Genomic DNA, 23,956 nt, shown 5'->3' on the forward strand with positions numbered 1-23,956 from the left:
CTATGAAAACTTCCCTGTGTGTTATTCAAAGACTAAAGAGATTTATCAGCCTTGGTGTTGGCACACTGTTTGCCTACACTGTTTTTACAGATTTAAAGGTGGTATATGTGCGACAATTCTATCAGCAAGGCGCATACACCACAGGTGTAAAATCTCTTCAGTACACCACTTTAGCTAAAGTGGTGCGAGGAGAGTCTGCTGAGTGTTCCAAGGGAGCTGTTTAGAAAATTTTAAGCAACTACTCAGGAGTTCTATATTATACTACAAACTATAATGGCAAATTGTTTTCCTGAAAGTCATAGATATCCCTCTACTCAAGTGCTGCATACGCTTTACTACATTCCACAATGTGTGAGCAAGTCAGCATGGTGGGTTTAGATAGTGATTCTGAGCTGGAGGCAACATCGATGCAACCTCGGGGGCATCATCCGTCATAAAAGCCAACAGGCACTGCTCAGTGACTATGTGTTACACCAGTGCAGACTAGTGCAGATTAGTTTACTATGACACCAAACTGGTGTTGATCACTGAATTAATTAATGTATAAATGCATATTTGGCCACAGTGTGTGTTACAACATGTTACCCAGAATCTTAGATAATGAAAAGAGAATGGTAATAGGATCCTCATTTAATCAGAACATAGTGTCTCGGTGTCTCCTAAACTTCTTCTTTTGAGACTTTTGTCCGTTTACTTTCTTTTTAATATTGTATTGCCATGTGCTTCATTTATGCCTCTTACACTGAGTATGCTTGTACAAGAAGTTATCAGCTTATTGCTGAAAAAGGCTAGAATATACATATAAAACCATTATATATAGTAGTTACAGGGGCCTCGTCTTCTATTCTATAGTCCTTTTAGACTTTATCAATAATGATCCACAAGTTCAAATAACTCTTAGCATTGTACACCTATGAGAAGAATGAGGTCAGATGGAAAATATAAGCCCTTTGAAGTGTCCCATCCTATTACTTAATCTGTAAAGATAAATGTATAATAAATCATTTTGAACTTACTAATAGGATTCCCTTACTTGGAGATAAAATTGGTTCTTTTCTATAAAAGCGCAGTTAGCCTATACACGGTCTGAGGTTGGAGACAGCTTTTCCTGGGCCAGACACGGGGCGGAAAGAAACACACTGACGTCAGGTTACGGATAACTGCCTTTTACTCAGCTGGGTGCAGATGGTATTGCAAGCCAACAGTATGGTGCAGAGTTGAGAGGATGCAGTGTAACCCCCTGGGAGCCCTGTTGCCTGGCTGGGACTTATGATGCTTTCACCCAACTCATTAATACTGACTTGATATAAGACTAAAGATTGTTCCAGGTCCTTAGGGTTCTGACAAGATCCTGGGGCTTTCTCTGCCAAGGCTTTCATTTCCTCTATGCGGGGGGTCCTTGCAGAATGGCTGGATAAGACTTGAGATTAGATTTGTTCGGGACTTGCCTCAGAGCTTCTCCACATACAGCTCACACCTTTACCACACTTGAGCTCAGCACACTAAGAACTTAGACCGGGGCAACTTCTCTCCCCACTACACCATATAGCTAAAAATTTAGGGGTTCCCATTGGCAGTAAGGGTCACATGGGATTGCACTGCTCCACATTCTTAAAGGTACAACACACATATAAATAACAGATAACACAGTACTTATGAAAAAGGGTCATCAAACCATATTTTCTAAACTAACTCTGATCATATTCCCTAACTACTCGTAACACCCCTCCTGCAAAAATGTTTTTGAGCTTTAAAAAGCTCTGTATTATACCTCTCTTCTTGCTCACATTGTGTGAGCTCCCAGCAGGAGAAAGTGGGCGTTCCCCAGCAGATGTTACACCACTAAAGCCTACGCAAGCTGTGTCTCACCATGCCCTACACGTACTTCCTGTTTGACTTGCGCAGGGAACAGAATAGAGTCACCTAGGCCATTTTTTCAATCACATATAAAGGTTGAGAAATTTAACAGCGAGGAAATAGCAAAGTGTATTATAATTACATAAGGAACACTATACTAAAAGTTCAGTTTGGTGATACGAACTCTTTAAGCATTCCAGTACATATCAGCTGCTGTATGCTCCAGATGAAGTTATGTAGTTCTTTCCAATCTAACCTCTGTCTGTGCCAGGAACTGTCTGGAGCAGGAGAGGTTTGCTATGGGAATTTGCTCATGCTCTAGCCCGTGACAACACAGAGCACTGTGGTCAAACTGAAAAATACTACACAACTTCATTTGGGGTATATAACTGCTCATAAGTACTGGAAGGGATAAGATTTTTAAATAGAAGTAATTTACAAATCTGTATAACATTCTGGCACCAGTTGATTTGAAAAAAAAAATTTCTCTGGAGTACCCCTTTATAGAAAAAAATAGAAACTGTTGCTGGCATGTTTCTAACTGAGGGCAGTGGAACAGGCACTGTAGTTCTTCCTTCTCTTGCTGCGCATTCATTGTATCACCCTCTTGCCCATTCCTTTTCCCCTGGATTTTTCTTGCCTCTCAGATCTCTTTTACCTTCTTTAGTTACCCCTTCTGTTGCCCTCTTTTAAATTGTATTATTTAACACCCCTCATAACCCTTCTAGTTACCACCACTTTATGTGCACCCCTTCCTCCTAGCACAATTTTTGTAGGTTCTCTCTCCTTTACCTGCCCAACTTTTTGCACTAATGCCTGCCCATTACTGGCAGCACTGATCTGCCTGGGTATATGGATGCTGCTGCCAATGCCTCTGAGGAATCACACTGTCTTGTATATATCAGTGGAGATATCACTCCGTCCTGACCGAACAAGATGCAAATTATTGGTCTAATAAATATAATAACAGGTGGTAGTGGAGGGGGAAGCTGCTTATTATCAGGATGTTTCTTGTGTCACTACACACATTTTGAATCTAGCCTGAAGCAGGAAGTTGTGTGTCATACATTAAAGTATACATAAAGTATTTTTTACCTGTGATGTTTCCACCCAAGCATCCTGCCACCAACATGGACAAGCTTCCCCCCACCCAGCTTGCACTTAGTGTGTGTTCACATGCTAGTAACTAGCAGCGGGTTTCCCTATCTGTGAGTTACACTACCATTCTTTTAAATGAGTCCACGAAAAGTCTGCAATAATGTCAGAAATGCAGACTTCCTGAGGACCTATTAAAATGAATGGTAGCTGAATGCACCCTAAGGCTAGGTTCACACTACGGAATTTCCGCCTGCAATTCCGCTTTGAAATTGCAGGCAAAAATTCTGCTTACTAAAATGTATAGTAAAGTGAATGGATTTCCGTTCACAAATTCACACTTCGGAATTTGTGAAGCGGAATTTGTGAACGGAAAATCCACCTGAAAATTTCCGCCTGAAGAATGGCGCTGCTCATTCTTCAGGTGGAAATACTCGCGGAACACATTGCAGTCTATTGGAGACTACAATGTCCGCGCGGTCCTAGCGCCGACTGATTCAGTCGGTGCTGGCCGCACTCGGAAGGAAATTTTCTGCTCGGAGATTCCGTAGTGTGAACCTAGCCTAAGGGTACTGTGACAGTGTGGCAAGGGAAGGTTGTATTTCCTTAGCTAACCCTGGAGAAACCTCCACCTGGGGCCTAATCAATGAGGCAGCAGAAAGGGGAAGCATGTTTAAAAAGAAGTCAGACAAAGTAGTCTGGGCTCTCCCCAGAAGACAGCAAGGTGGCTGTAAAGGGGGATCCAGGGGTCCTGTGAGGAACACCCACAACAGTGGCTGTGAGTGACACCCACAACAGTGAAGTAGACAAGACAAGGAGTCTTAGCACACACACCAAGAGGCTGCAAACGCTGTGTGTGAACAGTGAGTAAAAGGTTGCAGGAAACTTGTGTTTTAACTGGCAGGGAAAAGCCCTCCATTTGATAGTCAGGGCATGCTGGGTTGTGTAGTCAGTGGCTGGACGGTCTAGGGTTTTGTTTGTTCCTGTGTTATGTTTTTTTTTTTATCCTGCAACCTGTCTAATAAAGCTGGTGAAGAGCCAGACTGCATAAAGAACAGTTGTTTGCCTGCTGAATGAAGTAGAAACGTGTCCTGTGGCTGTGTCAAGGACAATCCCAGAGCTAACCCCAGGGTGAAATCCTTACAATTGGTGGAGGATGCTAGCAGCACATTGCTAAGAGCAACCAGCAGTCGAGTTGCAGTGAAGTTGTTGCCAGGTGCATGTTGCAAGTGGGACAAGCCCAGCTGTGGAGTACAAGAGCAGGACTGAGCCTGTGGTGAAAGCGTTGCTAGGGGCAACAAATCGCATCAAGCGAGTGAGGGCTCTCAGGTGAGGAGACAGGTGGACGGGCCACCTGCGCCGTGCAACAGCACAAAGCCGTGTGGGATTATTTGTTTTGCAAAGATGGGTCAACGTCAAAATGCCGTTGCTAGGAGCAACCGAAGTGGACAGCAACCTGTTGTTGCCAAGATTGATACTATGGTTAGCACTTTAAAATTGGCTTCAGCTCAGCAAGAGGACATCTTCGCACCTGATTATCCTCTGGTCAGGGGGCCAGAAAAGATGGACATGAGGATCCATGAGTTGATGGTGGGTGGTATCCTGATGTACGTGGAACTGGACTGTCACTAGCTATATAATAGCTTTTGTGAAGATTCGACCTGAGCCTGGTAAGACTGTTTTAATTGACTTTGAGACATGTTATGGGACAATAAACCATGTGATGGAGATGTGTGGAGTTTATACTAGGCAGAGACTTTCCATATTTTTGGCAGTTGTGGGAGGGAGAGAGTGTGCCAGAGAAGTCGCACACAAAGGTTCCTGTGGTAATGGTGGGCAGTGTCTCGCTATATGACTGTGTGAACTCTGTCCGAGGTGGCTCCAACCTATGTCCAAGTGCAAAATCATGTGAGGGTTGGGGATCCCTCATGAAGATTGATGGGACTGTTCACACTCTGCAGATTGGACAAAAAAAATCTGGTGAACAGAAAATGTTGCATGCAGGACTAGGAGAAAATTTTACCTGTAAAATTTAAACATATGCAATGTGATAATGTTTTTGTGAAAAACCCATGCCTATGTTTTCTGAAGTAATGTGTACTGCTGCCAACTCGGGGCAAAAGAAAACCTGTGTGAGCTGACAGAAGGGGCTAAAAATGTGGTTCCTTTGTTAGAGTTCAGTGTCCCACAGCAGAGTATGCATAGTGTGCCTAGTGGCGTAAGAAAGTACAGTGGTCCCTCAACATGTGATATTAATTGAAACCATCATATGTCGAGTACATATGTCTATGTAAAAATGGTAATTGGTTCTGGGGCCTCGGAACCATTGTATGTTGAATACATATCTCTATGGGAAACAGCTAATTGGTTCTGGGATGACCACTGTATATGGAGTGTATGGGGAGTGTTTAACAAACCAGGGTGCCTCCAGCTGTTGCACAACTACACCTCCCAGCTTGCATGTACAGCCATTGACTGTCTGGGCATGCTGGGAGTTATAGTTTTGCAAAAGCTGGAGGCACACTGATAGGGAAACATTGATGTATGGGGTGTATAGTGTGTATATGTATTGTATGTGATGTGTGACATCGCATACAGTACTGTACAGTTCTTTAAATACCTTCAGGGGGGACAGAATGTCCTCCATTACCATCCTGCCAACTACAGCTCTATAGGAAAGGAAGGGGAGGGCAGCCAGCAGCTCATTGGATGCCTATTGGCTATGGCTGCACTGGGGGGGGCGCTCACAGTGGAAGCCTGCGTGAGTTAGCAGGACAGCATGTGAGTAACAGGAGGCAGAACGGGGCACATTAAACAACTATCTGTCAGTTGCTGAAGTTGTCAGCGCTGTCAGATAGCTGTTTGTACGATGGACCCGACACACAGCAGCATCATATGTCGATGCTGCCTTCAACATACGATGGGCTCTGAGAGGCCATCATATGTTGAAATGATCATATGTCGGGGCCATCATAAGTCGGGGGGTCACTGTACTGTGAATGGGAAGACTGTCATGCCACTAGAGCAGATACACCTGACTTGCACCATACACTAGTTACTAGTTACAGAGTTACTTAACAGAGGCTGAAGATGAGGAGTGTCAGCAGTCACTAGATATATGTCAGATAGGGGTCTGCAAGACTGCTGGGTTTGCTGAAGAACAGACTGTGAGCCAAGTCCAAGAGGATCCAGAGACTCAAGTGACAAGTGTGCCTCTGACTGAAACAGAGTCTTCAATAAAACCAGAAACAGAGAAGGTGCTGGAACACGGGTTCCATCCGCCGGTTAAAGATAAGCCCAAGGGGGGACTGAAATTGCACCGCCATCTGGAAGAGGTGATGTTGAATGGAAAAGAAGCTACAGTGATGGCTGTGGATAATGCAGAAGTACTGAAGAGAGTACACGTGGAGCTGTGTGCTGCGCTTACTGTGATAAACAGAGTCCTGAGTGAAGGAGATGTGATGTCTGGACCAGAGATAAATCGTGACCAGGAAGGTCGAACCACAGGACCAGATGTTGTTGTTGCAGATCCAGTGTAACGCCGAGCGCTCCGGGCCCCACTTCCCCTCCGGAGCGCTCATGGCGTTACTCTCTTGCCTGCAGCGCCCCGGTCAGACTCGCTGACCGGGAGCGCTGCTCTGTGTCCCTCGGCGGGGATGCGATCCCCGTGGCGGGACGTGCCCGCCCGCGGATCGCATCCCGTATCACTCACCGGTCCTGTCCTTCTGCTCAGTCCCGGCGCGCGCGGCCCCGCTCTCTAAGGCGCCCGCGCCGGGTCTCTCAGATTTAAAGGGCCAGTGCACCATTAATTGGTTCTTGGCCCAATTAGTTCCAAGCACTCCCTACACTATTTAAACCCACTTCCCCTTCCTGTCCTTGCCGGATCTTGTTGCCTTGTGCCCTGAGAAAGCGTTTCTGTGTGTTCCACTGCCTGTGTATCCAGACCCTTGCCGTTGCCCCTGACTACGAACCATTGCTGCCTGCCCAGACCTTCTGCTATGTCCGACCTTGCTCTAGCCTTGCCCTTGTGTACCGCGCCTGTGTCAGCTGTCAGTGAGGTTGAGTCGCTATCGGGTGGAATGACCTGGGGGTTACCTGCCGCTGCAAGTCAATCCCGCTTTGCGGCGGGCTCTGGTGAAAACCAGTAACCCCTTAGATTCCGTTCCCCTGGTACGGCCCACGCCATCTCCTCACTGACACAGAGGATCCACAAGAGTGAGCAGCAGAAATATAAAGATACTGGAGATTGAGATGCTTTCTCTAAAAGTGTCGGAGTCTGAGCATTGGACTTAATAAACGGTAGAGTCTGAAGACCATGAGAGGAAGCCAAATGAGAAGTCCTCTGAAGCTGAGACTGAGGTGAAACCCTATGAAAGGTCCTCTGAAGCTGCAGAGATATGGACATTGGATGGTGAAAATGTTGAGGCAGAGAAGTTCTCTGAGGCAGAAGCTAAACCACAGATAACTGCCTTCACACCCCATCCCATAGTCTTGCATTGAGGGGGCGGAGCGTGACGTCATGCGGGGCGGAGCTGTGACGGGGCGGAGCGCCAGAGTACCCCTTTAAAAGGAAATCAGACAATGCAGTCTGGGCTCTCCCCAGAACACAGCAAGGTGGCTGTAAAGGGGGGAGGCAGGAGTCCTGGTGAGGAACACACAGCCAGGGCTGTGAGTGACACCCACAACAGTGAAGTGGACAAGAAAAGGAGTCTTAGCACACACCAAGAGGCTGCAAACACTGTGTGTGAACAGTGAGTAAAAGGTTGCAGGAAACTTGTGTTTTAACTGGCAGGGAAAAGCCCTCCAGTTGACAGTCAAGGCATGCTGGATTGTGTAGTCATTGACTGGACAGTCTAGGGTTTTGTTTGTTCCTGTGTTATGTTTTTATTTATCCTGCAACCTGTCTAATAAAGCCAGACTGCATAAGTGAAGGTTAGCTGGAAGAGCTGACCTAATTTGTGGGAGGAGTCTGAGCGTGATTTAAGGCAGAGGCCCTGACTCACGGGTGTCTGCCTCAGCACCGTGCTGCTTCCGGTAGAGCTACGCGGTTTACCCGGTCCTGACGTTTTGCTTCTGGGAGTCAGGTAAGGGCACCTTCGGGTATGCCTGGTTATTGTTTCCTCATAGCCTGCGGAGGTGCGGGTCACCAACCCATCCGGCCTTCATTCTAGGCATACGAGCACAGTAACCACGGGGTAGGGTATCACGTGATGCCACCGCTGTTCCCCGCTAGTCACGTGGGCTGCCGAGAGCGGCGCATGTATCGGAGCGCCGCACTGAAGCCCAGAGGTCGGTCGTACAGGCAGCTCGGGCTGCTCGCTGTCACTAGCCGCCGCTGCGGTCAGGGAGATACTTGGTCCAGGGGGGGTTTGGTGTTTGCAGGTACAGGGGGGTTTTTCAGCAGCGTCCCATGGTGCCCCCGGCAGCCCAGTTTCACGCCGGGTTAGCAGGACCCTCCCACGGGTATTTACTGGCTGTCACGGGGACACCGCGGGGCAGGCTGAAAAAGCCAGGATGGGGATCCATGATTGGGCCTTCTTTTCCCGGGGTCTCTGTCAGCACGTTTGTCTCTGGTGTCTCCGGCATTTGCGCATAGTCTTTCTCCTTGAAACCGGGCCTCAGGTCACGCCGGGGGGGGGGTTCGGGACACTCAGGGAGGCTAATAGGTAGGGGCGGTTGCTACAGGCAACAGTTTCCGGGCTCACCAGTATAGAGCCTAAATAGGCAGGTTTCAGGGTATGGTTGCCGGTGTTGCAGGTCACTTTGTTTCGAACGTTAGGTAGCTGAACTATTCCTACTGTCCGTCTGTCAGGAGGGTTCTCAGTTACACACAGATTTATTAATTTAAGTACATGCACCTTTTGCAAGTAGTATATTTTGTGAAGACACTGAAAGGTTTAGGTTACTGTGTTCTCTCTGCACACCTGTCATGAAGTCCTCCATGTGTTCAGACCAGGTTATGCTGACGCAGCACTTGTTATGTTATTTCTACAGATCCCGTCTGACTGAACATCTTACAGCCAAATAATCGGGCTAAAGTTTCTAAGTATGTATTGGTATCTAGACTGGATGTAGATGTTATGGTGTCGTAAAAGTAGTGATGGATAGGTACTTTATCTAGTTATAATACGATAATCTTTCCATATTTAGGTTAGGCTTTTTCTTTCCTTCACCGGAATTAGGAAAGTCACGATCCAACTTAAGGTAGCGTACTGTTATGATTGTTTACGGCGGTTGGGCACAGTTAGGCTATACTGGTTTTCGCTCTCTCTTTTAGCAAAGCCTAGCGCACGTCTTGTGGAGTATGATAATTGGGGGGGGGGAAACGAGATACATGGCAGTTACACATGGGTTAGGGGCATAAATCCGTGGCGTTCAATGCACATAGGTGTTTTAAGTTATACGTGGTTATATGCATCAATAGGCACGGCAGGGTAAGATTCTTGGATATATATCCTGTCACTTTTTGGTACAGGTCGAGGCGGATTGCCGGGTCAATCCTCGGGTCCTCTTTCTGTTATCAATAGTCTTGGATCGTCAGTAGAGGCTGATTGCCCACGGCAGTCCTCGCGCTTCGTAATCTGATGTAGTGTCACATATAGTTCACCTGTCTTGTCCTAAGAGCACCTCTCGAGGTGGATTGACTTATCAATCTACGTGCCTCACGGGGGGTTTTCTCGGGAGCATCGGGTTTTCATCATATCAGGTCAATCCTGATATTCCGGTATTTGTCTTTCAGGAGATGTCGCACGTGTCAGAAAGCATGGACGGGGCCGCTGCCCCACCTTCCACCGCTCCGCTTTCACCAGCAAGTTGTTCGTCTGGCGGGAATGCAATGACTCTTAGGTCCTGGACCATCCCTAGAATCACGGCTGAACTTCGCCGTCGGGGTATCCCCTTCCCTGCCACGGCAAGGAAAGCCGAGTTATTTAGGATCTTGCATTCCCACGAGGGCAATAGCTCCCACAGTCAAGAAGATTGTGATCCAGTATCCTTAGTACAGATCCATAAGCTTCTTAACTCGTTATCCACCTCGATGCACGAGATGCAGGATAGGCTTACCACTCTGGAGTCCCGTCCTACTGCTATCTCTGCAACGGCACCCCCCGAGTCCACCAATCCCTTACCCACAGCTGGAAACTCCGCGGCCGTGAGCACTGGAGGTTCAGGTGTTGGCACGCCACCTGTGGCAGCTGCCACTCCAGTTTTTCCATCAGGACCACCGGTCCCGTCCAGCTCGGGAATGGTCTCACCTGTCCTTGATCCCCTGTCTGGGTTAAATTCTTCAGGTACGTCCTCTTCAGCCGTCAGCCTTATCCCGGCACATTTCATACCTGAAGCCATCAGGAGGGACATCCTAGAAGGGAAAGAGGTCAACCTTGCTTCTCTCCTGGTGGCTTCCCAGGACGTCCTTGACAATAGAACCTTCGCCTGCGGAGAGGTCTCGGTTGTTGTCAAGGCTAGGGACCCCAGACTAAACAAAAAATTGAATATCCCTGAGTTTGTTTTGGCATTTGGTCTTTACAGAGATGTGGTGTGTGCTGCTAGTCCTCATAGACGCATTGAATTGGACCAATACCTACACAAACTGGTAGACCTGGGGTACAAATATGGCGGTTTCGCGTTTTATGACTATCATCGTTCCTTTGCTGCTAAAGCCGCCGCCACGTTATGCCAATTCCAGCAAATCACAAATTGGGCTGTGCTAGATACAGAACTATTTTGCAGGCATTTTGCCGGCCTTAGGGCACCTTTGTGCGCCATATGCCAGTCATCCTCACACGCCACAAATTGGTGCTCTAGTTCAGTAGCCAGTACCTCGACAGCAGATAATGGTACAACCCCCAAATCTCAGTTAGGTGCCTCTTTGGACAAACTAGGCAGGCCAGTTCACTATCTAGGAAATACGCAGATATGCAATAATTTCAACTACTCCTCTTGCAGGTTTAGTCAGTGCCGCCTGTTGCATGTCTGCAGCATTTGTCACCGCGCCCACCCTAAGAGCCAATGCCCCAAGAAGACAGGACCAGAGGCATGACTAGGCCTGGTAAACACCCTAGTCCTTAGAGAATACCTCCAGGGTCACCCAGATCCTGATCTCGTGGATTTCCTGTGTAATGGTTGTGAGTTAGGTTTTATACAGGCCTGATTAGTCTTCCTCAGGAAACTTTCGAATGTCGGAATTTACAATCAGCATCGGCGAACCCTGAGGTCGTCACAGAACTCTTAAGGAATGAGGTGATTAAAGGTTTCATTATCGGTCCTTTCCCTAGGGCTCCATATAACCAGTGGAGGGTGAGCCCCATTGGAATTGCTTGCGGAAAGTTCTCTAATAAATTTCGTATGATCTATGATTTGTCCGCCCCCCATTCTTGTAACATTCCTAGCCTCAACTCCTTGATACCGTCGGAAGAATTTGCCATGAAATACACGTCAGTAGACGTAGCTATCCAGCGGATCTTGGACCTTGGCACTGGCACCTGGTTATCCAAAGCGGACATTACCGATGCTTTCAAATTACTGCCCATCCATCCAGACCTGTGGCAGTGGCACGGTATCAAGTGGGAAGGGCAGTTTTACTTTGCCACCCGACTCACTTTTGGCTCTAAGAGCAGCCTTGGCTTTTTGATACCTTTGCTACAGCGGTTGAATGGATTTTGGTTAACCAGTGGTCCTGCACCAACGTTCTTCATTACCTAGATGACTTCCTTTTGTTAGAAAGTCCAAAGGAAGTACCCAAGGACTTACAGACGCTCCTATCAGTGTTTGGCCACCTGAATATCCCAGTAGCTGATAAGAAAGTGGAAGGGCCCTCTACATCAATTACTTTCCTAGGGGTGGTATTGGACACAGTAAGGATGATAGCCAAATTGCCACAGGAAAAGTTAGAACGCATTCGTACAGTTATCCATGGTATGGCTCGGTCCTCGGTCACAAATAGACACCAGTTACTGAGCCTGTTAGGAATGCTTAACTTCGCCATGAGGATCATTCCTCAGGGCAGGGCCTTTATTTCCCGATTACTGTCCTTGTTACCATCGGCCCCAGAGATGGATTCCCCGGTAGTCCTGGGACAAGCGGCAAAAGCTGATCTAGTAATGTGGGACCAGTATCTTACAGGTTGGAACGGGATTTCTATGTTCATACCTTCAGCCAACGCTTCGTCACCTGTGGTTGTTACGGATGCTGCTGCCTCCGCTGGGTATGCTGCCATTTATGATAACCATTGGTTTTCAGAAGCTTGGCCGCCCGAACTTCTGGCTCTGCCAGAATTCTCTGCCACCTCGGCCTTGTTTGAAATAGTCCCCATAGTCGCAGCAACTCAAACATGGGGGCACTTGTGGCAAGGACACACAGTAGTGTTTCTCACTGATAACATCGCCACACGAGACATTATCCAAAAAGGCAGGTCCAGGTCACTCACCATTATGTCTTTTTTGCGACGGCTGGTCCATACAGCATTAATGAAGCAGTTTCACATAGAGTGCAGGCACATTGAAGGTAGTAAGAATACGGCCGCTGATGCTCTTTCACGTTTTAATTTACAGGTTTTCCGACAGGTCATGCCACAGGCGGACGAGATAGCCACACCAGCACCTTCTCTCAGCCTTTTGACTCTGGACTAAGAACTCATTTGTCAGGGGCTTTTCAGTTAATCAATAACTCATTAGCCGGCAACACAGCCAGGGCTTACAAGGTTGCCTGGAATACTTTACTCAAATTTACACATAAATATCCGACCTCTTCTCCCCACGACATCCACTACATCCTAGCTTTTGTGTCTTTTTGCCACTCTTCCCTTAACTTATCGCACAGTACCATCCGCAGTTATTTAGCAGGGATACAACATTTCCACTCACTAACTCACCCTAGCCTTCCTTCCATCTTAAGTGCACACCCCATTAAAGCAGCATTAAAAGGTATCCAAAAGTCTGAGAAACCCAGGTCGCCATCTAGAGTCCCGGCATCTGCCACCGATTTTCAGGCTTTCAGCAGAATCCTCGATGGGAACCCGTTCGGTGTCTCGGCTAGCTTGGTTATTAAAGCAGCTGTTTATTTGGCTTACTATGGGTTTCTGAGGCCGGGTGAATTTACCAAGACCAATTACAAATCTGACACCTTACAGATTAGACATTTATCAACCGACGGATCCGGTTTCAAGTTACATTTAGGTAGAACCAAAACACAACAGACTAAACAGGTGGTAATCAACATCTACCCCTCCAATAATCCGTGGTGTCCGGTAAAGGTCCTACAACAACTCCTAACTCTACTACACGACAAATCACCTGACTCCCCGCTACTGCCTTTCCCTGTATTACCTCTGTCTGCCAAAGATTTTAATAGACACATACGCATTTTAGCCCTTACCGCCGGATTAAATCCTTCTACAATATCTGGCCATTCTTTCAGGATGGGGGCAGCCTCTTCAGCCTCGAGACACTCCATCCCTGCTCACGTCATTAAGAAACTTGGAAGGTGGAGTTCTTTGTGTTTTCACAGATATATACCCAATCCTAAAAAAGAGATGGCTAAAGCTTTTAGCCAGTTAGCACACGTATAACCTGTACTGTAATAAACTTTTATTATTCTCCTATCAGTTGGTATTTTGCCCTCTTCTTTATAGGCTACCTTAATCGGCCATCCGGGCACACCTCTGGCTCTAGGTTTTAGTTACCAGGTTTTTCAGCGTATTGAGTATGATATAACTCAGGGTATGATATACCTCAGGGGTATGGTTAGTAGGTATTTCATAACCATCATACGTATATTAACTTGACCACAAGTGAAGGTTAGCTGGAAGAGCTGACCTAATTTGTGGGAGGAGTCTGAGCGTGATTTAAGGCAGAGGCCCTGACTCACGGGTGTCTGCCTCAGCACCGTGCTGCTTCCCCCATCCTCCCTCCCCTAAATTAGGTTCTCTTCATATTTTTCACTCACTGGGGTAGCCCTCTTCTTTATAGGCTACCTTAATCGGCCATCCGGGCACACCTCTGGCTCTAGGTTTTAGTTACCAGGTTTTTCAGCGTATTGAGTATGATATAACTCAGGGTATGATATACCTCAGGGGTATGGTTAGTAGGTATTTCATAACCATCATACGTATATTAACTTGACCACAAAGAACAGTTGTTTGCCTGCTGAATTAAGTAGATACGTCTCCTGTGGCTGTGTAAAAGATGTTCCTAGAGCTATCCCCAGGGTGAAATCCTTACAGTACATTCACACATACAGGATCGTAAGCTGATTTGATGCACAGGATTTGTAACTGCAGATTAGAAGCTGTGCTTAGTTATTTAGTTTACATTGAAATCTGCAGCAGAATATCATGCGCATCAATTTTGCGCATCAAATCTGCGTACGTGTGAACAGACCCTTAAAATAGTTATTCAGTATTAGCAAAAACAGACCAGATTTTTTCCCAAAACAGCACCACACCTGCCCTAAAGTTGTAATACCCCACACAACCTGAGGACAGGCGTGGTGCTGTTTTCAAAATAATCAACAAGATATGCTAGAAAGTTCCATGCTCTTACTGCTTTTAAAGTCCCAGTCTGTGATGATGGTGAAACCTTCTTTCCTCTTGTTGTCATAGTTACAGAGTTCACTACAAAGATCTCTGCACTGATCATTCATATATGAGTTTATTAATACACTACTCAAAAAAATAATAATAACACATCCTAGATCTGACTGAATGAACTAATCGTATGAAATACTTTCGTCTTTACATAGTTGAATGTGCTGTCAACAAAATCACACAAAAATTATCAATGGAAATCAAATTTATCAACCCATGGAGGTCTGGATATGGAGTCACACTCAAAATCAAAGTGGAAAACCACACTACGGGCTGATCCAACTTTGATGTAACCTCCTTAAAACAAGTCAAAATGAGGCTCAGTAGTGTGTGTGGCCTCCACGTGTCCATATGACCTCCCTACAATGCATGGGCATGATCCTAATGAGGTGGCAGATGGTCTCCTGAGGGATGTCCTCCCAGACCTGGACTAAAGACATGATGTCCCAGATGTGCTCAATCGGATTCAGGTCTGGCGAACAGGCGGGCCAGTCCATTGCATCAATGCCTTCCTCTTGTGGGAACGGCTGACATACTCCAGCCATGTGAGTTCTAGCATTGTCTTGCATTAGGAACCCAGGGCCAACCGCACCAGCATATTGTCTCCCAAGAGGTCTGAGGATCTCATCTCGGTACCTAATGGCAGTCAGGCTACCTCTGGCAAGCACATGGAGGGCTGTGCGGCCTCCCCAAGAAATGCCACCCCACACCATTACTGACCCACCGCCAAACCGGTCATGCTGGAGGATGTTGGAGGCAGCAGAACGTTCTCCACAGCGTCTTAAGACTCTGTCACGTGTCACACGTGCTCAGTGTGAACCTGCTTTCATCTGTGAAGAGCACAGGGCGCCAGTGGTGAATTTGCCAATCTTGGTGTTCTCTGGCAAATGCCTGCAGTGTTCGGCTGTAAACACAACCCCCACCTGTGGACGTTGGGCCCTCATACCACCCTCATGGAGTCTGTTTCTGACCATTTGAGTGGACATATGCACATTTGTGGCCTGCTGGAGGTAATTTTGCAGGGCTCTGGCAGTACTCCTCCTGCTCCTCCTTGCACAAAGGCGGATGTAGCGGTACTGTCGCTAGGTTTTTGCCCTCCTATGGCCTCCTCCACATCTCCTGAGGTACTGGCCTGTCTCCTGGTAGCGCCTCCATGCTCTGGACATTACGCTGACAGACAGAGCAAACCTTCTTGCCACAGCTCGCATTGATGTGCCATCCTGGATGAGCTGCACCACCTGAGCCACTTGTGTGGGTTGTAGACTAAGTTGAGTTGTTCTTTTCTTTCTGACAACAGTGCTCCCTACTTACACCTCTGTCTGTCTCAGGAACTGTCCGAAGCAATAGAGGTTTGCTATGGGTATTTGCTCTTACTCAGGACAGTTCTTGAAACAAGCAGAGGTGTCAGCAGAGAGCACTGTTGTCGGACATAAAAGAACAACTCAACTTCAGCAGCTGATAACTACCGGAAGGATTAAGATTTTTTAATAGTAATTTACAATTCTGTTTACCTCTCTGGAGCCAGTTGATATAAAAAAAAGTTTTTTCCTGGAATACCACTTTAAATATTGGATTGTCTTGTAGACCCAATGCAAAACTGTTTCCTTATTCCTCAATGTAAAGTATCTTCAGTTCAGGAGTTGTAAAGTATGACAGCTTGGGGGCACATTGGCTCAGAAGATTGCCATGTGCACTGTAAGATGGTTGGCATGTGAAGAATTCCCCACTCCAACATATTGATTTAGGTTCAACACTGGCTCGAAACAGCTATACTATTTTCACACACGGCAAAACGGTTTTACAACACAGTGAATAAATAAACCCTAGGCTGTCTAGCCTCTAACTGAATAAATACAGTTCCCCTCTCTATGAGACATAGGCCTACTGCCCAGTACCACAAACAAACACAGTTGACATCATCATCATGGTTGTGACTCCCATAGGCCTTGGCACAGCCTGTCCTTCCCTAGACTGGGAGCATTGTTGAAGCTGTGCTTCTCTACACAAAAAAAAATAAAAATAAAAAATCGCCAACTTTTTGCCCAAGACATACTTAGATACTTTTTGTTTCTAACACTAGTTGATGGGTGTAAGTCTCTTGCCTCCTAATTGCCATTGGAGAGATAAAAAACAGTGACCACATGGTAACCTACTACTGAAAAGGACTTGGGGGTGCTGGTGGACAGTAAGCTCAACTCAAGTGACCAGTGCCATGCGTCATCTACAAAAGATAGATGGCATCAAGAGAAGCATAAATGCTTGTGCTAAGAACATAGTTTTTCCTCTGTATAAATCACTAGTTAGACCACATATGGAGTATTCTGTCCAATTTTGGGCCCCTGTATATAGGAAGGACATGGCTGAACTAGAACAGCTGAACAGTAGGGCAGCCAAGGTAATTAATGGCATGTCAGGATTACAGTACCAAGACAGGTTATCAGGTTTGGGATTAATACATTTGGAGAAAAGGGGCAATTTAATCACCATGTACAAATATATGAATTGACAGTACAGAGATCTTTCTAGTGATCTTTTTATACCTAGACCGGTAACCATGACCAGGGGGCATCCTCTGCGTCTAGAAGAAAGAAGGTTTCACCATCATTATAGACAGTGATTCTTTACTGTAAGAGCAGTGAGACAATGAAGCTCTCTGCCACATGATGTTGTGATGTCTGACTCAATATACAAGTTCAAGGGGGGCCTGGATGTTTTTCTAGAGAGTAATAACATTAGAGGTTATGGACAGCAGATTTGTGTGAATAGAAAGTTGATCTAGAGATTTATTCTGATGCCATATTGGAGTCAGGAAGGAATTTTCGCTCTGTTATGGGTCATTAAGCATCAGCCACATATGAGCTTTTGTCTTCATCCAGATTAACACAGTAGGGTTTTAGGTTGAACTTGATGTACTCTTGTCTTTTTTTCAACCTTATAAATTATGTAAGTATGTAACAAGCAGATTGCACAAAATATAAGTGTAAACTGAATAATAAGCATTGTCCAGAATATGTAACACTGCACTCAACATTATATTAAAGCATATGGAAGTTGTAAGAGGGAAGTCCTCTGCTCAGAACCCCTGTCTTTTAAGCTAGAGTGGAGAGAAATACTCTGTACGACTAGCTCGTGTTCTGTAGACATTACATGGATGAACATTCTTCTGAATGGTTGCCATGTGCAAAATCACCTGTTTGCCAGCCGAGGACTCACTACCACAGGAAGGGGTTGCCTGTAAGGAGATAATCCCTTTAAGAGATGTGGGTTATTTAAAGGTATAACAACCAGTAGTAAAGCTGGGCTCACATCACGTTTTGCCATACTGTTTTCAATCAGTTTTTCTAAAGAAACCGTATGGCAAAAAAACGGATGGAACAGTATAGGAAAAAGTAAACCGTATGTGTTTTTAAACTGTATACTGTTTTTAAAAGTTCATACAGTTCCGTCCGTTTTCATAAAAAAAAAAGTTAGTTTTTGATAATTTTGTCAATTTTTAATGTGAGGGTGTTGGGTGGGGACTTTAGGATGCAAATGCGCATGTGCAAAGTAAAAACCGTATATGGTTTCCCATATGGAACTGTATACATGTGTGTTTCCCATTGACGTCCATGGTAAAAAACTGATTCAAATAAAAAATGGAAAAAATTGTCAAAAACATATGTTTTTTTTTTTTTTTTAATAAAAACGGACGGAACTGTATACACTTTTAAAAACAGTATACAGTTTAAAAACACATACGGTTTACTTTTTCCCATACTGTTTCATCAGTTTTTTTGCCATACGGTTTTCTTTAGAAAAACGGATTGAAAACAGTATGGCAAAAACGTGATGTGAACCCAGCCTAAGTATAAATCACACTTGACAATTGAATAGATTTTCTTAATGCTTTTTCTTTAGTATTCATGGTACAAAAATCGATCCGCAGACCACCAATTTCATATTCAGCAATAAATACAAAAAGTTTATCACCCAGAGTGCTCACTAGATACGTCCGACAGTCCTAGTTCAGCTGGCTGGATAAATTTCACACTTTCGCGGGCATCACAGAGGCTGATCTTCCTTCCTTCCTCTCACGAAGGGGTAGACAGGTGAGTTGCCGCACACTTCTGACGTTTTGGAGGACACGCCCCCCTTCTCAAGTGACTCTATCGTGCACCAACCACCGTTTACATAGTAAATGACATCTCGCGCGAACTCAGTTCTGTAACGAGAGATTTCATGTTAAAAAAGAATCATACAACTCTTCATAATTAAAAACATTATGATTTACAGCAGCAATATGATGTAACCTCGCCAGAATATCAAACGAAGTCGAAAATTATAAACTATCTTCTACAATATCAAAGGACTTCATATGTAAAAATTACTTTATAGGAATACCAAAAAGTTACAAAATTCATTGAGCCCATCTGGGCTCAATGAATTCAATGTTTCAATCCAAAAGACTTCTCTTTGTAATAACCTTGGAGGAGATTTATCATCGTTGCTTTGGTAAGCGAGGTCTGTAGGCATTGTTTTCTTGCTTTTGGTTTTGCTTATGTATGACATATTTATCATGCTATCACAGTGGGGTTGATAAATTTGGCTTACATAAGCAAAATACAATAAATCATTTTTGAATACCATTTTTTTAGCATACGTAAGCAAAAACCAATAAATGACTTCAGAACAGCACTTTGTCACCCCACCTCAAGTCGCAGCTGTAAAACAAATGTATATATATATATGTGTGTGTGTATGTTTATTAAACATTTTTTTTTACAACTTTTTCCCCCCTGAATGTACTAACCCATTTTTTGTTTTCCTTCTCAATTAATTCAGATCCATGTATCCTGTGGACTTCTTCAGATTTGGTGGACTACGATGAACCACGTTTTTTTGGTTTAATATTAATAAAATGCTTAACGAGGGCTTGTGGGGGAGTGTTTTTTTGGAATAAAAGTTTTTTAAACGTGTTGTGTTTTTTCTTTTGAAATTTCCTTTACAGGCTTAGTAATGGAAGCCATCTTATAGATGGAGTCCATTACTAAACCGGGGCTTAGTAGGCCCAAAAACAGCACTAACCCTCAAATATTACCCCGGTACCCACCGCCACAGGGGTGCCAGGAAGAGCCGGTATCAGCAGGTCAGGAGCATCAAAAATGGCGCTTCTAATCCTAGGCGGTAACAGGCTGGTGTTATTTAGGCTAGGGAGGGCCAGTAACAATGGTCCTCGTCCGCCCTGGTAACGTCAGGCTGTTGCAGCTTGGTTGGTATCTTGCTGATTCTGAAAATACAGGGAACCCCTTTTTTTTAAATTATTTTTGAAAAAAAAAAACGCATAGTGTTCCCTGTATTTTCATTCTCAGACAGATACCAACCAAGCAGCGAAAGCCTGACGTTACCAGGGTGGGCAAGGAAAATTGTCACTGGCCCTCCCCAGCCAAAATAACGCCAGCCTGTTACCGCCTGGGCCCAGGAGCGCCAGTGGGTACCGGCTGTGCCAGTGGGTACTGGGGTAATAATTGGGGGTTAGCGCTAGCTGTTTTGGGGGCTAACGCTAAACCCAGGTTAGTAATGGATTCTGTCTATAAGATGGCTTCCACTACTAAGCCTGTAAAGGAAATTAAAAAGAAAAACACTTTTTAAAAACTTTTATTCCAAAAAACACTCCCCCACAAGCCCTCGTTAGCTATTTTATTAATGTTTTAAAAAAAAAAGAAAAAAACACTGGTCATCGACGTAGTCCACCGAATCAGAAAAAGTCCTCTGTATACACAGATCTGAAATGAGGAGAAAAGAACACGGAAATTGGTTTGTACGTTTATGGCCCCCTTCCTTTGGGAAAACATCCATAAACCAGCGTTTCCAAACAAGAGGCCTCTAGCAGTTGCTAAACTACAACCCCCATCATTTGTAATTTAGCAACAGCTAAACAGGAGATTACCGTGGGGTGGGGGGTAAAACGGAGCCCGGGCGGCTGCACAGTGATGTCAGCCCAGGCTCCTTTGTACCGATATGATTTCATATTTCCTGCCGGAGCCGTGGTCTCAGCTCCCAGCGGGAAATATGAAATCCCGTTCTCCAATGCAAGTTTTGTCAGCCTGCTCCAGACGTGCTTACATTTACACTGCTTAGGAGGTGGTTGCGACTTTTTGTGCGACTTTCGCACTTGATAAATCCCTGACTACTGCAAAGTGAAAACTGAAATTCACTTTGGTAAGCTCTTTTGATCATTTTTGCTTACAGCCAAAAGTAGCACAAAAAACTTGCTTAGGCGCACATGCGACTTTTTGTGTGACTTTTGTAAGCAAAAAAACTGCTCTAATTCCCTTGATAAATCTCCCCCTTTCTTTTTATATTTTCTTCTGAGCTCCCTTCCACTTCTTCAAGCACCATCCAGCATAATTCGCTGGCTTGGTGTCCATTTTGGAAAAAATGTTTGGCTACCCCTGTTTCACCAAATCTGTTCGCTATTTCTGTGTGACTCTGAGGAATTGAAATTTTTTTATTTCAGATTGCGCAACGATGTTCACTAATCCGGTACTTCACATTTCTCATTGTTTGGCCTACATACACTCGGCCACATGGGCACTTGTGCATGTAGACAACATGTTTAAAATTGCAACTGTACCACCCCTTGAGGGGAATTTTTGTACCCCTCAGTGGGTGACAAATGTAATCCATCTTGATAATACTATTGCAATTCTGACACCCCAAACACGGAAAGGTCCCTTTCTTCTCAGTATTCAAAAATGATTGTTTAGATTTTTTCTTATTTTTCCTATAAGCCCGAACCAAAACATTAGATAGTGATTTTCCTTTTTTATAAATAAACCAGGGTGGTCTCCCAAAGATCTTACTGTATTTGGGGTCAGCTCGCAACAACCCCCAGTATTTATTCCCAGTTTTTTTTTTATAATTTGGGCATGGTAATCATTAGTAGATATAAAAGAAAAATTATCTTCTGTTTTTTTTAATACTATTTCTCTCCTTTTTTTGTCTCAATTTTTCTCTTGGAATTTTTTGTACTTCATCTCCTACTTTCCTTAAAACCTCTTCCTCGTATCCTCGTTCCACAAATTTTTGAATTAACATTTCTTTATTTTTAATATAATCATCCTCTTTACTACAAATTCTCCTAGCTCTTATAAACTGCCCTCTGGGTATCCCCTTGAATGTTTAAGGGGCATGTTGACTTTGTCTTAATGCAACGTTGTTCCTGTCTGCCTCTTTCTTATACAAAGTAGATTCCAATTTTGTCCCATTTTTATAAACCTCTAGATCCAAGTAATGGATCTGCTGGAGATGCGCATCTAACATAAATTCAATCAGTAGATGACATTTATTAAAGAGGCACTGTCATTGTTGAAAACTTTTCATATATTGCAGGACTCATTATAATATGACATTTCACAATATACACCTTTTAAAAAAAAATTACATTTTCACCTGAAATTCAAACTCAAAATAGCCACCACTAGGGGTCGCCTGTCTTTTAGCCAGACAGACTAGTCTAGATTTTACAGCATACTGGATACCGTCCGTAAAGCATACCGGTATCAAGTATAGGAGATTTCTATTGTGTATGCAAAACTATAGATAAAGGATGTGTGGACATGCTGGGAGCTGTAGTTTTAAAACAGCTGGAGGCAACACTGCTCTAACACAGTTATTTACAAACATTGCAGCTTCAGTTGTTACTAAACTACAACTCCCAGCATGCTGAAATAGTCAAAGCTTTCTCGGACTCCTGAATGACAAAGAAGTTGATCAGATATTCAGGAGTCTGTGAAAGATGAATGACACACATAGTGACAGCTATGCTGATTAGCATCCAGCTTTACTAGGAGAAGATAAAACAGATAGAACATGTATTCATAAAAATGCTGTACTTTTATCTAAAAAATCCTTGCACTAATTTTATAAAGATCTATTCTTATATTTATACATTTTATCTTGTTATGAATTCACCATAATGTCTTCTGATTACTGTAGACAAGCTCCAAGTATCTTCCTCTGACACAGCATAAAACCATAGAGGAAAGGGTTACAGAGTAGAGAGTACTGATTGGCTGACTGACTGGCTGACAGACTGATACGCCCCCTCCAGCCTGCACAATGAAAAAGTAACTCACCAGCAGATAAATGCTTATATTTCTGGATATATAGGTCCGAGACAGAGACACATAAAAATTATATGCACATGATCAGGATTGGGTCCTGAGTAACAAATCACTTTTTTTTCTTTTTTTTTGTACTATGACAGGTACGATTTAAGTAACAAAACATATTCATTCAGCTGTTCCAAAGAACCTGACCATAGTAAGAAAACATCATCCACATAACGAATCCATTTTTTTACATAAATGCTTAAAGGGTACCTCTCATCAAAAAAACTTTTGATATATTATAGATTAATGTATGCAGAATAACTTTACAATTGCATGTTATTAAAAAATATGCTTCTTTCTATTTAATTTTCCACTTTGAAGAAATGACCACTAGGGGTCTCCCTACCAGTCCTGGCAGCAAGCATTTCAGACTCATGCTGGAGTCCTAAACACTACGAGCTGCCAGTCTGCTTTGTTCACAAAGGAGAACACTCAGAGCTGCCAGCCTGCTTTGTTCACAGCCTGTTTGGCTGTGAACAAAGCAGGCTGGCAGCTCTGAGTGTTTAAGACTCCAGCATGAGTCAGAAATGCTTGCTGACAGGACTGATCGGGAAAAATACAATAGAAAGAAGCATATTTTTCATTAACATGCTATTGGAAAGTTATTCAACATTCATTAATCTAAAATATATCAAACGTTTATTTGATGAGAGGTACCCTTTAACGAAAATGAATGCACAAATAATTCTTCAAATTTAGACATAAAAATGTTAGTGACACTAGGTGCGACAGGGGACTTCATTGAAGTCCCTGTACCTGTAAATAAAAATCCTCTCCAAATCTAAAATAATTTTTAAGAAGCACCATCTCCAGCAGATCCATTATAAACCCTATCTTAGAATTACACAATGTAGGGTCTTTAATCACATCCTCTCTTACTGCAATTAGACCTGCGTGGGTAGGGATGTTTGTATAAAGGCTTTTAATGTTAATGTTTAATGTACATAATAGTGTTTCATCAGTTATTTCTATATTTTCAATATGATTTAAAAAATCATTAGTGTCACTTAAAGAGTTCTTCAGTTTTCTCACAATTTTTTGTAAGAAACTATCTACATATACTGCCAAAGGGTGAAGGATGGAGTCGACCCCCGAGACAATAGGGCGTCCCGGGGGTCTCTCCATGTCCTTATGCACTTTCGGGAGCAAATATAAATTAGGTGTCTTGGGATGGTTGTTAATTAAGGATTTCTGGGCTCAATGAAATTTGTAACTTTTCAGTATTCCTATAAAGTAATTTCTACATAAGAAGTCTTTTGATATTGTAGAA

At 44.1% G+C, this 23,956-nt stretch overlaps 1 protein-coding gene and 1 long non-coding RNA gene across 4 annotated transcripts in view; one reads left to right on the top strand and one right to left on the bottom strand.

The window, feature by feature from the left end:
- CHRDL1 (chordin like 1) overlaps nucleotides 1-23,956 on the top strand; it is a 121,603-nt gene that overhangs the window by 17,740 nt on the left and 79,907 nt on the right. The window lies entirely within an intron of this gene.
- The window catches only part of LOC130290815 (uncharacterized), a 34,618-nt gene continuing 29,096 nt past the window's right edge, over nucleotides 18,435-23,956 (bottom strand). Inside the window, exon 3 of the long non-coding RNA XR_008847706.1 lies at nucleotides 18,435-18,734. This is a non-coding gene — a long non-coding RNA (uncharacterized LOC130290815). The remainder of the gene's footprint in view (nucleotides 18,735-23,956) is intronic.

This window comes from Hyla sarda, chromosome 9 (genome assembly GCF_029499605.1).
Source record: "Hyla sarda isolate aHylSar1 chromosome 9, aHylSar1.hap1, whole genome shotgun sequence".
Classification (NCBI taxonomy): Eukaryota; Metazoa; Chordata; class Amphibia; order Anura; family Hylidae; genus Hyla; species Hyla sarda.